General features: G+C 38.4%; 1 long non-coding RNA gene across 4 annotated transcripts in view; it reads left to right on the top strand.

Annotated features, from left to right (window-relative positions):
• The window catches only part of LOC141993418 (uncharacterized), an 84,976-nt gene that overhangs the window by 59,095 nt on the left and 12,296 nt on the right, over window positions 1-13,585 (top strand). For all 4 annotated transcript variants that reach the window (XR_012640847.1, XR_012640846.1, XR_012640849.1 and 1 more), the window contains one exon: window positions 7,714-7,801. This is a non-coding gene — a long non-coding RNA (uncharacterized LOC141993418). The remainder of the gene's footprint in view (window positions 1-7,713; window positions 7,802-13,585) is intronic.

The raw sequence follows: 13,585 nt of genomic DNA, 5'->3' as shown, positions 1-13,585 counted from the left end.
ATTCGTCCCATTGCTTATTCTTTGCTTGTTTACACTCCATTCTTTTATCTTGCAATACAATCCCATGTCACATTACTCTTCACATATTCTTCAGTTTTTTACATTCTTCATTTATCCAGTTGTTTCTGTCTCTTTTCTTTATGTTTTATCTCTTTGGTTAACCTATTGTACTCAACTCTTAGACTAGGACAGTGAATACATTAGATTTGCAGACAATATTGACCTCATAGCATTGACCAAGGAGGTTTTGCAGAAAATAACTGACAAGGTAGACTGGGAAAGGAGAAAATTCAGACTGAAGATTACCACAGAGAAGACAAAAATATGGCAATTTGAAGAGAAAAGGAAGAGATAAAGATCAAAGTTGCATATAAAGAACCAGAACAAGCAGAAAAATGTGTTTTCCTTGGAGGACTACTATCAAAGAATGGGAATAGGGAAGATAAATAAAAAAGAAGAATTGGACTAGCCACTGCTACATATAGAAAATGCTGCAAGATCTGAAATGCTAAAGATATTACAATAAAAACAAAAATCAATGTATATGGGACAACTGTCACACCAATACTGCTGTATGGGTCAGAATACTGGAGTATGAGAAAAAGCCAGTGAATGAAAGATATTGACTGCAGAAATTAACTGGCTGATGGGAATCCTAAGAGTTTCAAGAATACAGAAAATAAAAAAAAATGAAGTGATAAGAAAATAGCACAAGAAATAATGTTGTTACAGAAGATTTAAGAAAGATAACTGTGGTGGTTTGGACACATGTCAAGAATGGAGCCATCAAGGGTACCATTCATAGCGATACATACCGGATTGCAATGAAGTAGAAATAGAGGAAGACTCAGGATTGTTTGGATAGACTTGGTGAAGAATGATGGAGAAAAATAAGGTTTAAATATGAATAAAGCTGTGAAGCTGGTACAAGATAGAGAGGGGTAGAAAGACTTCATCTGCCCCTATAGTCTCTGCTGAGCTGATCAGCAGGAATTAAAGACTGCCAGAACGTAATGAGGGATTTTAGTGTTATTGGGGTAGATGTGTGGGTGGGTTCAATTCAATCAGAGATCAGAGCCAATTACCAGGCAACTTATCTGACCAATCACTACTAAACAACACAGCTTTAATTTGAAATTTCATGATCAATCTACAAAGAAGAAAACATTTGAAAAGGTATTGAGTTAATTTTTTATCTACCCCATCGAGAAGCATAGTCAAAATCACTACTGCCTCGCGAGTGTTGTGACAAAATCCTTCCAGAGAACAGTTGAAGACATCAATGATATTAGCCAGTTAGCTAGCTGTCTCTCTAACTGATCAGCAGTACTGATATGTATTGATCACTATCTTAATTCTTCTTTCTGGAGAGCTAGTCAGTATATTACATTTACAAGGAAATGCCAGCACCAACAACAAATCATGGGAAAGTTTTGTGACACCTATCATTCTGTAGCACTCACTCACTCTCTCTTTTTCATATGCACACACACACCCCCTAAGGCACAAAACCAGAAAATCAGACTATTTACAAGTCCAGAAATCTACCTATTCCATGAACATGATAGCAGCATTGATGGGATGCACAATCACAGATGCAGCCACCCACTATTTAGGGCCTTCTGACTAATCTAGTTCTCTAATTTACTTCTGTCATGTGCCTGTCACTTCTGTCACTGTAGTATCTCATCACTGAGTATTGTCATGACCCTGTAACTCAAACAATCAGGTCTGGAAAAATCTCTTTGAAACTGAGAAGATCTAGAAAGGTTGGCTACTGGGTAAGTGTCTGCAGATGTATATTACCAGTTCCAAATGTTTTTTAGAACTAACACAATGGAACACATACATATGTAGTTAATCCTATCATAATCAATGGGACAAAAGCTTTCCTTTGAGACCCTGCATAGTGACTCCAGGAGCATGAACCCAAACTCTTATAAGGCCTGATGACAGTATCCTCAAGTTCATCTGATCAATTAAAGGGAGGACCTTTAGCATCCTGACAATGCATTTCAGGTTCCTAGATAAATCAGGTGTTACATTATTATATTACCTCATTAAGATCAATGAAATATTCCTTACGTGGTGAATATTGTATAGCAGTGCTATGCAAATTGGAATATATAAACTTGAGGAAGCCGAGATGAACCTGTAAAACCAGGATTATCTGGAAGGCAATTGTAGATGAAAGCAGCTTGTGTGAACACAGTGCCTATGATGAGGATGCTAGAAACCAAATACAGCGAGGGACTTCTAAGTTTAGTGCTGTATTTTATAAAAGAATGGACACAATCCAGGGAATGAATGTGTGTACTATGTAAAAGCAGTGGCTTAAATATCACAGGGTTTCTAAGGACTGGTAATGTAGAAAATATTTAATGAGAAACTTGGAGAAAAAAGAGTGCATTGCAGAGAGACATAAAATAAAAACCTTATATTCATACCTCTGCAGTAACACCTCACAGAAAATAGAGAGCAATTAGTGCATAAGTGACCCACAATGGACATGTGCACAAAGTAAAATAACTCCCCAGGATGGAAACCATGCACTCTTAATAACATAATGTAATGAAAGTAGTGTGCTGGGTGTGAGAAGGCATTAAATAGCCCTGAGTCCCCTTCTCATGGTTGTCTGGAGCAGACAGAGTGGTGGTTCTGCATAGCCAGTGATACTGTATAGCTGGTGGTCCTGTACGGCTAGTGGATTCTGGCAGTGGTTGGGATGGGAAGATGATATGACTGCTTTTGGAAAATCTAATTCCTGATCTTCCATAAATTCCCCTGATAGAAACAGTTCTGATGCAGGGAACAGCTGACTGCTCTGACCCCTGCAAGTAGGACCATGGCCAGGTCTCATATCACTTCAGGGAGACCATCTGCTGTCACTTAACAACACAGGAAATATCACTGAAAGAAAAGGCACACTGATATACCATCTTACAGTTCCTAAAGCAAAACAGAGGTATAAAGGCACTGTTAATACATAGGGTACAATACACAATTAAAGGAATGCAGCAAATGTAGGTAAATGTATCAAGTATGTTTCCCACTGAACAACAACACTAGTGAACAGTTAAACAGCTGCAATAGCAGGGACATAATTCTGGGGTTTACTGCTTCCCTCTGCACAGGTAAATACAGGAGAGCAAAAAGCAATGAGCTAGCAAAGGGATCGTGGAATGGGGAGTGTGACTTTATGGCATGCTCCTTTTTACCCATCTGTGTAGAAGCCCCTCTGCAGGGATTAGCCTGGGTGACGAAAGAGGCCAAGCCTGGGGTGGGAGTGGGCAGAACAACAGTCATTCCTTCTCAACCCTGCAGGATTCTCAGTACTCAGTAATGCTCTGAGAGCGGTACTTCAGAGTTACACATTAATAGGCAGTGTTGCATCACCAGCTGAATAAAGGACAGTGCACACTTACTCAGAAGTTGGCTGATGTATGTAAGTATACTTCTATGAATTATGAGTGGTCATATGTGAAAACTGGTATTTTCTTCAGTATTTTTGATCCAGGATGAAATGTTGCTATTTGTGCCTCTGATGAATAAAGCTCCTTTTACAAAGCAAATGATCAAATTTCCAGAGTGAGGCAAAATCATAAATTTTCATGAATTTGCTTTAAGCAGATTTCCATGTTTAGAAAGCAAAATGGCAGTTTCTGATTTATGGACAACATTTGGAATGACAAAGAAAAGTCTCAGAGTAGCAGCCGTGTTAGTCTGTATCCGCAAAAAGAAAAGGAGTACTTGTGGCACCTTAGAGACTAGCAAATTTATTTGAGCATAAGCTTTCATGAGCTACAGCTCACTTCATCGGATGTAGCTCACGAAAGCTTATGCTCAGATAAATTTGTTAGTCTCTAAGGTGCCACAAGTACTCCTTTTCTTTTTAAGAAAAGTCTGGTTTATATAAATGTGATAATTTTTAGTAATTGTAGTTCACATAATAAGGTATTAAATAAGCCAAAGTGACCAAGGGTGCACACCAAACAGAGTAGTATCTGGAAGTGGAATTGCCAGAAACACCACAATGGCCACATATGTATTCTACAGTGGATAGTGAGTCAGAAAGAATATTGTGGAAAAATTAAAGGATGTAGAAACTCCAGAGAAGGAGCTAAAAGGACACAGAACATAGAGGAACACTCAGCCTCTCCCTGCACCTGTTTTTGCTTGCCATTAACAGGGGCATGAAGAAAAATTCTGTATATGTGGAGAAGGCCATGAGCTCCAGAACTCCCCAGAAGTGTACTAAGCCCAGGCAGCTAGCAGGGAGCCTGACATTAATGTGGAGGGTTTTGTTAGAAGTGATCTCCTTTGAGTGGCAACATTTTTTCAGGTCATTATTGTCGATGGAGGTTTTCCAGTCGTATCCTTTGGCTGTAATCCCCCTGTCATGGGGGTTTATGATCTTTACCCTGGCCAATTGTCTTGGGGATGGCCTCTGAACACTTTAAGTCCCTCTTCTAGTCTAGGAGCACTCAAGATCGTGAGACTTGCTTGTGGCACAGAAAGGAAATGCCTTTGGCAGCAGGAAAGTGGAGCCTCTGGCAATGATAAGAGTCTTTGAAATGGTGTCCTGGATGGATTGTACAGGGACAGGGAAACACAAAAAAGAATGTCTTAGTATTGGCTTGGTGGGGAATGGAACAGGAAGTCAGGGTTCTTCCATTGATCCACCCTGTTAGCAGCTCTTAGGCTCTCCATAAAGCTTGTTGAGTAAAATCTCCTTATTGACTGGGGGTTGGTTGGTCATTCCTGCAAGATATAAAGGAGATGGGAGGATCCTTCTGGGCAGGGGTAGCTAGGACATGGCATAGATATCTCTACAGGGAAACACTAGGAACAGTAAAGGAATTTTGTATTGTGCTATTGTTGTTTCAACTACCAATAAAGCAAAACCTCAGGAACAAGGTAAGTTTGGACTACATGCTGGCTGATGTATATGCTGTTCAGAGCAGGGTGGGATCTCCACCTGCTCACAGCCCTGCTCTGTTAAAAAGCTACTAATCAATTCATAAAACTGACCTTTCTGGGTTTTTTCCATCTCTAATTTCCTGCATTCCTCACACTCTATTCTCTCTTTGTCTAGAAACTCATCTTGTTCTCTTTTGAACATACTGATTCATAAACATATGTTCTAAGTTACCTCTCTTGTCTTTGGTAACATATTCCACATGCTTATATGCCATTTTATGAAATAGATTTCTTTAACCTTTCTATTTGCCTCTATTTCCTAATGTTCAGAACATAGTCTCTTTCTTTCATGTTTTTTCTTCATAAACATGATGTACAGCTAAATAATGATGATTTAATTGAAGCCAGAACCATGGAAGACCTAATCCTTCCTCAACATATGGGGCCAAATTCTGTCCTCAGTGACAATCATGCAACATTAATGAAATAAAATAAAACCCTCTATTTTTATAGGTTTAAAATTTTGACAAGACACTTTACTCTTGGCTGAAATTTGACTTACAAAGCCTGGGTGAAATTGATATTTTGAAAATCACCCAGATAATTTATTTATGAGTTGACAAATTTTAAAATAATATGTATCTAGTCACTTATTAATATGTAATGTGTGTGTATGTCTGTGTTTCTGTGAGTCCTAAGGATAACTATTTGAGCTGAATATTTCAGTCCTGGCTCATAATTTTTTTGGCAATTGAATTCCTTTCTAATTTGTTTCATTAAAATGTTATTCAGTTTTCATAACAATAAATGCATACATAAGTGTTACACACAGAAAACTGTATGTAAAGGAGAAAGATTTGATTAAAAGAGACACCAAAAAGAGAAATAAATTATGCTAGTTGCTGTTCATCTTAAATCCCAACACAGCTGAGTACATGCAAAGGGCAAAGAGATGGGAAGACATCCCAGATGCTAAAGAGTCACAAAAACCAGTGGGGGTGTGCGTGTGTAGCTAAAGGTGGATTTTGGCCACACATATATGTATAATAACCTTAAATTTAGGTTTTAAAGGTTAAAAACTGAAACTAGAAAAAAAGGGCAATCCATGATTGCAATACCCGAGTCATCTAGCTACCCACAAGTATCACACACAAACATGGTAATAAAAACAAGGTTTTGACTCATAAAGAAAACGGTTTTATTTCCAAACATTTACTCTGTAAATTGTATGTCATCCCAGATTTAACTGTTCTGCCAGAATTATGAATCTATGAAAACAGAAGTCTCACAATGAAACGGTCTAATAGACACTCAGACAGGAACCTGTACAATATGCTAACTTCATATTCCAATAACTTCATATTTCAGTAACATCAGCACCAGGACCCTTTCCTGGTAGCCTGGACCTGGTTTCCCAGAGCAAGATAATCATTACTGTTATGCATAAGTAGAGAAAATACACACTGTAGTAGATGGAGGCGGGGCAACTTAAGTAAATATATGCTAAAGGTACACATATGTTCAAACCTATGCTCCCATTTATTCAAATCCTATATGAATACTAGTCTGAAATCCAATTAAATGAATATCTGATGAGAGAATGAAGCTATTAAATGAATAAAGTCCTACTTCTCAAATGCCAGTGTGTAATGATTGCCTTACCAGTTAAACAAAATTGTGTCAAAAGGATAAACTGGTAGTGAACCAACTGATGGCAAGACTGCACATGTTGTGGAACCCTTTCAAAGGAATAAACACAATGAAAGAAGCACACTGACTGTATACTAAGGTGGTGCATTTCAGAGAGATTCACTGTATTAGCTTCCTCATTCATGTGGATAAGAGGCTTACTTATGTCTTTAGAAATAATGCTATCACACTGCAACAATTCTAAGTATAGTGATAAATAGAAAGTATAGAAATGCTAATATCTGAGAGCTGGTGGAATTTTAGAGGATCAGGATTGAGCCAAACTTTTAGATGCGATTGCTTGACATGGAAAAAATCTCATAGAATGAAAACATTCACAAAATCTATGCACTGCATATTTATATTCATATAATTTGACTTTGAGGTTTACTAAATCAATATCAAGGTTTTTATTCCCACTTCAAAGCTTAGATGCTTTGGAGCTTGTAAAATTAGAGTTCATGAGCAACACTGTACAACATATTTAGATTTTTTAACACTTTTTCATAACTTAAATTTAAAATGTCAGGGCCAGCCAGCACCTTAGCAAGTGTGAATTATAACTAAAGAGATTTATATCAACTGAGGATCTAGCCCACAAGGTAAAATGTATCAAAGAGGAACACAAGACAATCAAGTTTTATTAAAATACAATTATGAACAATTTTCTAAAATAAATACAAAGAGTGGGTTGCACGTAAAATTTCTAACTTCCCAGCTGCTACCCGCAGAGGATAAGTGTGAATACTAGTGTCTTCTTTCAACAGCAATGGCCTTTAGAATGTAGCCAATTTGTTTACCATTCACTTGCCTAGTCGAGGAAACCTCAACTGGCCTGTAATGGCCATTCAGTTTGGGGCATACAATCATCCTATGATATCACATGACTAGCAGGATGCTTTAGTGGGCTTTTCCCCCGCCCGTTCAAATAACAGAAAAAAGGTAGTTGAATACTCATGCCAGAAATGTACCTTCATGAGTTTTCCCATTGACCCAGCTCAAATGCATTGGCAATATCAACTAGTGAATATCAAAAAATGTCTCTGGGTGATGGCAGGGATCATACCTGCCTTTCCAATCACATATGGCTATTTGTTGTTACAGAAGAATGAGTATCTGGTATGCAGACTTCCAGTGAATTGAAAGTTCCATCTCGAGTTGAGGTTTCAGCAAGTGTTCTTCCTGGATCTGGGTATGGATTTTTTGTTATTTACTGAAAGGAAACAGTGTCTATAGGTTTTAAGTGCCACCCTTAACATCAGTAATATTGTTTAACTTGAGTTTGGTTCTTTGTAAAAGGATCTGTGGCTGACTTAAACCAATGAATGAAAAGACAGGTGAACATTTTAAAAAGCCCATTATATATTGCTGGGTTGAAATTGCAAATCTGAGAATAGTATCTGTTTCTTCAAATCACAAAGCCACCAGGGAATTTCTCCTGACTAGCAATCTCTAATGAAGAAAGGCCCAAGACTGAAAGAACCAAGGTAACTCAGATCAGCACTGAAAAGTGTTGGCAGGGCAGTGTGGGAAATCTTGCAGAGCACCAGCTGTCACACTATGTTTGGCTTCAGCTAGTGTTCTTGCTACAAGTCAGTGGTGAGCAACCTGCGGCCCACCAGGGTAATCCGCTAGCAGGCCATGAGACAGCGTTTACATTGACCCTCCGCAGGCACAGCCGCCCGCAGCTCCCAGTGGCTGCAGTTCACCATTCACACCACAGGTTGCCCACCACTGCTATAAGTCCTTCTCTTTTATGAGCACCAAATAGAAATAACACTCCAAGCAAGAAACAAATAAGCAAAAGACCCTGATATTTTCATGGCTGTGATCACACCAGAAAGCTGTTTCACCATTCATTATGCAGCGTCAACTCCCACTCCTGTACCCTTCCACTCTCAATAAAATCAAAACTGTTTCTATAATGATAAAGTAGGACAGCCAGTGGTTTCAACTGACATTAAAAGCTCTTTTATGTGAGGTGTTTAGAACCTGTTACTGAAGGGCTGCCAGTGAGAAATATTTGGTGCCATCTATAGGGGGAAAGGGAGAATAGAACAGAATAGTCACTAATTTGCATCTGCACTGAAGTGGCAGCTGGTTTGAAGAGACAACATTTTTATTTTTCATGAAAATGTTTGTAAACAGGTGGATTTTTGGTTAGTCTGCACTGAAGTTTGTGTCTGGGGAGAGTTTGTCGTTATCTAAATTAGTCCCCTATTATTTTGCTATAAACTGGACAGGAGCTGGCTTGTTTTAGGCTCACATGCTGTTCAGGTAGCCCTTCCAATGGAGAAGCAGGGCCAGATTGGGGTGACTGAGAGAAGCACAGCTCTTTGTGAACTCCTGGCGGGAGCCTAAGGCCATACCTTGGGCTGGACTATTGGGAGTAACCAGTATGCCAAGGGAACTATGTTTTGGGGAAATCACTCCATATTGGTATGATACTGAGTCAAGGAACTTCTCACAAGCAATGACTCATGAGTCCACTCTATGAATAGATGTTGTAGATACAAAGAGAGAACCCAAGTAATAAAAGCTCCACCCTCTTAAACAGGCTCATGTGTCAATCTGACTGTACTTCCTCCGGGACTGCAGAGTGTTCAAGGCTTCTGTAGCACCTGTACAGCTCCAGCAAGAGGGAATGCCATGGCCACAGAGGGGTCCCCATTCTCTTTCCAAAGGAAAAGAACATATGCATATCTTGCTGGAGATGAGAGGGAATCACTCCCCCCAAGCATTATGGGTTAGGGCAAGTAGGGTTTTTTGCCCCAAGAAACACTGGCTTTTCTCCCTGCTGACCTGCATTCCAGAGCCAAATGGCGAGGAATGGCCAAGGCCATGTCAGTCAGCAATGGAAGAAACTGTCTCTTTACTGGGTCATCAGAGAGCCACTGTACATGTTCAGATGCTCCACTGACATCACTTCAGAGTGTTCAAGTATCATATGCAGCAGTTAGGCTGAGCAGTCTGTGGGAAGAGACAGAAGTTTGGTTGTTGCAAAAGCACTATATGGCCTGCATGGAGAATGCTCCCCCACCTTAGGATCTGCTTTGCTTGCTGTGATGCTGTATTCCCCTTGCAGCTTCTATGAACTCTATTCCATGGATGCTGCTGAATTCAGTACTAGATACACGTGGAGTTTTGCCTGAGTAAGTTCTGCAGGATTTGGCTATATGCTAATCTGAGGTAGTGTGTAAAATCTAAGTGATCTAGAGGGTGTGATCAAGTACAAGTAAATTCATAAGAGTGCCACTAAGGGGTCATCAGGGTATGAACACTATATACAGCACAAATTAATGGTGATATTTGTTTTCTCACTGCTGACCCTGACATATACAAATATTTGGTAACAGCTGTAGATTACTTCTCAAAACGCACTGAAGATAAACCCCTACAGGATAAACTACTGAAAGTGTTGAAGGGTTCTGTTTGAATTCATCAGACATTCATGTGTCTCCATACAAATCAATGATCAAGGCAGGGAATTCGTCAATCAGATAAGTGAGGAAATACATTAACAGGTGTCAGACAACAATTTTCCAGGGCACATAACACTAGAGCCAACAGGCTTGTGAAATGGCAGAATCGAACTGTGAAAGACAATCACCAAAGGTGAATGGGGAGAGTATCTTCATTGTGTCTTGGTCTCACATACAACCGCAGAGCAAAGTTCAGAGAATTCTCATTGCTTCCCCCTACTACATTTAAAAAAACCTAAGCTACCTATTAATATTCATTACAAATACTGCAACACTGAGCATCTTGACAGCGAGAAGACATGACAGCGACATATATATAAAAAATATATGCTCAGCAGAACTGGGTAGGGAGACTCTGATACAAGCAGAAAAGAAACAGCAATGAATGGTATGAAGTGGAATTAAAGAAAAGAGAACTGGAATTAAGAAGTAATGAACAGATGCAGTAAATTAAGTGATAATGATGGTAATATAATAGGGAAGTATAGAGAGGCATAGATTGACAAAAGGCGTTGAATGAAAATGCTGTGGCTGACACATCATACAAAATATGGGATTGAGGGTGACTAGGATGGATATGACTGCAGAAGAGTGCATGTTCTGAAAGCAATATATGTTTAATGGATTGTACCAGTAACATAACCGGATTAAAACAGATAGAATTAGATGAATGCTACCAAAAAATCTGCAACTATTTAGTTGAAGTTTTATGTGAATTTGCTCTGAGTATGCCCATGTTATGTTATGTCTTTGTTCCACAAATATTCTAGTAAATGGGTTTACTCGCAGGAATGCTCTCAGAGAGAGTGATATTAATTAAGCAAATATTGCCGGATGTTCACACAGAGCTTGTGCTGAGTCTTTGCCCCAGGAACTTGATTTTACAAGTTCCCCTCATCTATTTGGAGAAAAGAAACAAAATCATGTAATATGTCTCTCACAGTCTGAATTTTAGCTTTGAATATTTGTAGCAATGTACTTATGCGCAAGCTACACTTGTAGAATTATTCACCCAAATTATTCAGCAAATATTTTCAAATTACAAATAATGTATATTAGACAAATAAGCTGCTTGTTCATAAGTTGCATCCAGAGAAGAAAAAATAGGCTAAATGTGTCAAATTATTTGCTCCCTGTTATTCATTCTAAACCCAAGAAATATAATATACAGTATATTGTGAAAAGAGGGCATGAAGTCGTCATGAAATCCCTAAGGGACATATTTTTGAAAAACCTCCTTAATGGTATTGGTGTTTACAATATTTGTGAGGGTCACTATTCACATGCCCAAACAAGTGATTGGCATTTGTGTGCACCAGTGGGGGTAAATGTGCACAAATAGGAAGTCAGTGAGTGCAAATGTGCAATTACTAAATTTGTGTCTGCAGTTATGGAGCTATGTGTACAAATGTGCATGCTCACAATGCAGGAGTAGTTAACACTATCCTTCAAAAATGTCATAATCAGTGAGCAGATTTTAAATGTAAAAAAGAACTATTATCATTGGGAGCTCTTAGAATTATTCCACTTCACCGATGGCATAGCTACAAACTATAAACTGCCAGTAGAATTGCCATCTTTTCCGTATTTTATTCTCCCTCCTTGTTAGCTTTGGCATAAACCGCTCCACCAATAAAATTAAATCAAAATTTGATCTAATTTCATACAGAGTATTAACACCTTCATCTGGACAAATTGTTAAGGCATACTATCCTGTGAAACCTTCCTGCTTCTAGGTGAAGTTTATCTGGTTTCAGGTTTCACTACAAACGTGAAACTCGGGCCAGGTTCAGTGAGATTTTGGATCCTATCAAGTGAACCCTGTTGATTTTCTAATGAACATGGGCCATATGTGGCATGAAACTTTACCTTCTCCATAGGGTCCAGGAATGGTTTTAGGTTCTGAGTTGAAAGTAGGTGAATCTCAGCAACTTCACATGGCTTCAACATAACACATGGCCAAATTTGATTGTTATGGCATATACTTTGGGTTTAATTCACCCCCATACTGTAAACTTCAAGCTAAACCACAGGGTGTGAATCCATGTGAATCAAAAGCAAGATGACAGAATGGTTAAATAATGGACCATGTTTTAATAATAGAGAGGTCATCTCATGGATCATCCTTCCCAATCCTTCCCGACTCCATGATCCAGCTCTCTTTCCATTCACATTACATCCAAGGAAATGTTGATACGGAAAAGAAACATTAGGAAAGCATTTTGTGTTGTTTTAGCAATTTAAAGGAATTTAGCAACTGAAATCAAGCCCTATCTGATTAGTCAGTTCTCCAGGGGCCACCAAAAAGTGCCCACAGATCACAGTTTGGGAACCTACATCTAGTCTGTATGTGAAAACACTGATGTCTCAGATTTCATTCAATGATAACTGTTGGCAAATGCGGACATGTAAATAACTGTAAGTGGGGACATAACCCCATGTTTACAGACACTCATATCCCCACAAACAATCTTAATAATGAATCAAATGGTCCTCGAGAGTAATTTGATCTTTTTCTGTGTAATTAGCAATTTCCACCCTCCATTCTAATTTAAAGTACTATGGTTGAATTGAGCAACTCATGTAATGAGTCATTATGTTGAGTCTTTTAAAGAAGTTATTTCTGAAGCTCCTACTATGGAGGCTAAAATAAATTTAAATGAAAAGAATGACAGGCTGCGATCATGGCTGTAAAATAAAGGTGCCCAGTAAGCAGTCCTACTACAATCAGAAGGAAAAAGAAGCAGATCTGTCTTGTGCATGGAAGCAGAGGGAATGATGAATACATTAGGTAACTCAGTCTGTGCAAAATCAATCTTTCACTGTCAATTTTAAATGAACTAATTTGTTCACAAATCTGCTCAGTCAGTTTGGAAGCATACTCAGTTCATCCATATTAGCAAATCCTTTAATCTTGACTAGTCCACTGAGTAAGAAATCTAGAAATGTGTTAATATGACTGGACATATGTAGTAGGATAAGAATTGATTCTTTTAATTAGTGTCTACTCAAGTTATAGTTCCTTCTTTTACTGAACTATTGACCCACTGATATATAAAGAGATTACTGCTATGACTAATATACCTTCCAAAGTTTTGTTTAACTCTTTCTTGATTGGTCAGTGCTTGATTGAAGACAAAAGTCTTTGACTTGCCCCAAAATGTGCATGGTGATTTCTTTTATAGATGCTTTTCAGATATGACACTTTCATAATGGACATTTGAATTCATATTTACAATTTTAAAAACATACCCCCAAAATTACAGCCAATTAATTATGTAATTTTGTCTTTCATACTTAGGTAAAAATATGGGATGAAATCCTAGCTCCATTGAACTCAATGGAATTTTGCCATTAATTTAAAGAGAGCCAGGATTTCATTCATGGTATTTTCAAACCTACACTAAACCTAAATCATGATTATTTTTTTCCTGCAGTCCACAAATGACATAGCAATGGATTTGTCTTCCTAAAAAAATATGGCCAGCACAGGA

Source organism: Natator depressus, chromosome 9 (assembly GCF_965152275.1).
Source record: "Natator depressus isolate rNatDep1 chromosome 9, rNatDep2.hap1, whole genome shotgun sequence".
Classification (NCBI taxonomy): Eukaryota; Metazoa; Chordata; order Testudines; family Cheloniidae; genus Natator; species Natator depressus.
This window is presented reverse-complemented; position numbering and strand designations above follow the sequence as displayed.